The following is a 3,781-nucleotide window of genomic DNA, read 5'->3' as shown; positions in this document are numbered from 1 at the left end:
GTACTTCGTAGCTGCATGGAACCAGCTGAATTGGACATGAGAAATCTCTTTCCTTCTGCCACGGTGACGGCCAATGTTTGAGATGATGGCTGCTTCACTTTGGGACAAAGAGTGATGACATGGGGAGCAATGCTCCCTATTGCCCCAAGAGGACCCTGAAATATAAGTGAGGATTCAACCTTCGTTGCTATAAGATTAAAATTCCAGAGGACTCGTTACATCACAAGATCAACTAGCCTATCCTGCCCGATTCTTCCTTCTTCCGTCAAGATACATACCCTTTATATTGTTTCTCACCTGCTTTTGCATCTAACACATTTTTAATATCCTTCAATTTAGTATGCATTCTTTTATACCACAGCATCTTTTCTGTTAGCTAGATAATAATGTATTTTTATGCACACACCATAGTTTATGGAACCAGTTCCTCCATTGTTGCACATTTAGAGTTAATTGCAATTATACACTATAACAGTCAATGCTGCAATAATCATCCTTATAGTTAAATATTAGGGTACAATGATGATTTGTTTTAACATAAACTCCTAGAAGTGAAATAGGTGGGATAACCGTGTGGCATTTTTCTTTAATGATTACTTCTAGTTATGCCCTCAGAAAGTATCAGTGTATTCCTTTACCACCTGAAGCATGGCAGGGCTTTTTAATTTTAATTTCTTATTGAGGTTAAATACTTTTCATATTTGAGTTGGACATTTGTGTTTATTATTTTGCTAATTCCTTGTTCATGTCAATTGTCCTCTTTTTTTTTATCAACTAAGTTATTCATCTCTTTTAACTGACCTGTAATAATTCTGTCTATAATACATACTATTAACTTTTTGTTATCATAAATATTTTATGTCTCTCATTTGTCATTTTTCTTGATTTGAGTTTTTATAAAGTTAGAGATTATGATTTTAAGTGTGCTTTTAAATATAACTTGTCTTTAAATCGGATTATTTTGTTTTTTCAGAGGTAAACTAAAGTAAAACATTATAGGACATTTAGTTAATCATTACATGTTCTCCCATGCTCTTAAAAAGCCACATGTAAAACCCTCCTTGATCACAGAACAAGACATATGTTATAAATACTAAGCAAGACATCTTATATTTTTTAACATAAAATACCCTCTTTAAGTTGTGTATCTATTTTCTACACGTAAAATATAAAACAGCCATCCAAAATTTCTACAACAATTTTAGATGAACCATAGTAAGTATATCTTATGGTTTGTTGTGCCCAAGTCACTTTTGACAATAACTTACATGAAAAAAAAGTAATTCTCCTTTCCTACGTCCCCACTTTGGTCCAGTGACTCGCCATGAATTGTTTCTAAAGGATTCTCTTGGTTGTAATTTGCTTGGTGTTCCCTAATTCCTGTTATCATTCCATGCTTGCAACATCTGCCTGTTGTTTATGGAAAAGTGGATAGTGAACTACAAGCTTATGCTATTTCGTAGCACTTGTATGTCATTCTTAACACACACAAGATGATTTGCATTCATTTGTAATCATTGTTCTTTGCAAAATACTGGTAAGAGGGTTATTATAATAACTGCCATTTTGCCCATGGGGAAACTGAGACCCAGAAAGGTTAAGTGACTTACCCAAAGGCATACAGTGAATTGATGGCACAGCCAGAATTGCAGGCGTGAATCCTTAGAGGTTGTCTATTGTTCAGTACACTGAGCCATAGGGCCTCTTGGCTGTGTTGTCTTTCTTCTACATGTCACGTTTTATTATTCCTTCACTACGCCAACAATTCTTGAAGAACACGTGACATGCTTATAAGACAAGGTTGGAATAATAATCTCTCTATTTTTTCTTCTCTTTTAAAACGTATTAGTTCAACAACTTGGAACTGGGGGAGAAATAGAGAAATCATTTGAGCTTTTTACATGGAACAGCTGCATAGAATCGTTGAAGAATTCAAAAGTGTATCTAGTCTTTTCCCGTAGTGGGATGGGAAATGTACTCAGGTGAAAAGAGTAACCACGTACTTTCCTATGCTCACATATCTTTAAATAGTTAGAAGGTGAAGAATAGTTACTAGGAGTATCACAAATAAAAGTGCTGCGATGTCAGAGGTCTTTTAAATTGTTCTGAGTGATCCCACTGGGTCACTGGGATAGCAATTTCAACTCACCCTTCAAGTTTGCACCCCAAATTTATTTAAACCACTCCAGGTAATAACGATTCCATTCAACTGTTAAAATGAAGGCTGTTAGTTAGCTGAAAACAAATTTTCAGCTTCAGATATGAGAGAACAGAACTTTTTGCAGTGTCTTCCTCCTATGAACACTACTATTGTTTTTGACATAAGATTTTGGAGATAGTTAGGAAATTTGACATTTGCATATGTTTTTGAAAATCAGTATTGTATTCCTAAAAATAACAGGCTGTAACTTAGAAATTACTGTCTCCCACTTGCCCATCCCCCTGATTTCATTTTAAAGAAATTTTATGTTTGTCTGATGTTGAATACTATTGTGGATAGTTTTCCCACAGTTTGAGAAAGACATGCTTTTGGCTTCTCTTTCTATATAAATTATGAGAAAATGTGATTTTAATCGGAATCTTTGGAAAGCACCTGAAGTATGTGAACTAAATCGTTGTTCAACTTAATTTAGGGCCCTAATTTAGAACATAATCCTTGTTTCTTGCCTCCAAATGGTTTTTCAGTAACCGTCTGCCACAATTATTACCCACCCTTAGGAAGCAAGCCAAGTACTCTGAAGGTAATCAGATTAAAAGGGGAACTCAATCCGACTTACCTTAGAAGTGAATTTTTTTCTTCAAACTTTCAGGAATAACACTTAAATACATATTTATCTAATTCTGTGGTTCTGTATGAAGAGTATTAGGTCACGCCTGCATCTTTTTCCTCCTTATTTCACAGTGCTTTTTCTATACCAGGAAACCTGCAGGGTAGAAAAACTCACTCTCTTTTAGGCGACTTTAGGATTCAGGCTTCTGAGAATAATAAAACAGGAAAATCAGTCAAACAAACCAGAGGTCCTTCTGTTTACCTCCGAGTCAAGTGGCTCATGTGTTTTATATAAAAAAAGTATAACTCCTATCCCTCTTATCACCCTCTCTTTGACTTTCTATGTACTTTCCCCAGTTTTTTGTGGCCACACCCCTCTCTACTCAATAGGGGAGACTTTCTGTTCTATTATTCTGATGTGTGGGGGGCGGGGCAGGGTCGGGCAGGTAGATCAAATAAGATCCCTGGCCTGTTTCCCCACTGCCCATTTCTTGTCGCTGAGTCACTGTCCTGAGGCAGGGGATACTGAGGACCCTACCACCGAGGAGAGAAGGGAGGACAGTCTTTGTAAACTCATTTCTTAGCAGCATAGCTTGCATCTTGCACAATTCCGTGTGTGATATAAGTCAGGGTCTTTAAAGAGAGAAGATACAGGGCTGGGGAAAGAAGTGTCCCTTTTCACTTAAGATAGCAGTAAACCCACCCCGTCAGAAAAAAAAAAAAAAAGGAAAATTCCAACCACAGCACGTGCAAACACAATTTCAGAAGTAAATAGTTACTCTGTCTAGCAAACAACTCTTTGGGTTCATTTAAGTGAAATTCATGTTTGGAAAGGTCATGATTGGAGGAAGATGTTGGCAGCCCTAAGCCTGCAATAGACAAACTCCTGAATCATCCTATTAAAACCAGATATCTGGCTACATTTACGATGCTATTTTGGCAAATATTTTTTTAAATACGATTTTTCAAGTTAAACGCTCACTTAAATTCTTTTCATATAAGCTTCCCCCT

This window comes from Pteropus alecto, unplaced genomic scaffold (assembly GCF_000325575.1).
Source record: "Pteropus alecto unplaced genomic scaffold, ASM32557v1 scaffold288, whole genome shotgun sequence".
Taxonomy (NCBI): Eukaryota; Metazoa; Chordata; class Mammalia; order Chiroptera; family Pteropodidae; genus Pteropus; species Pteropus alecto.
Note: the sequence above shows the minus strand (reverse complement) of the source record.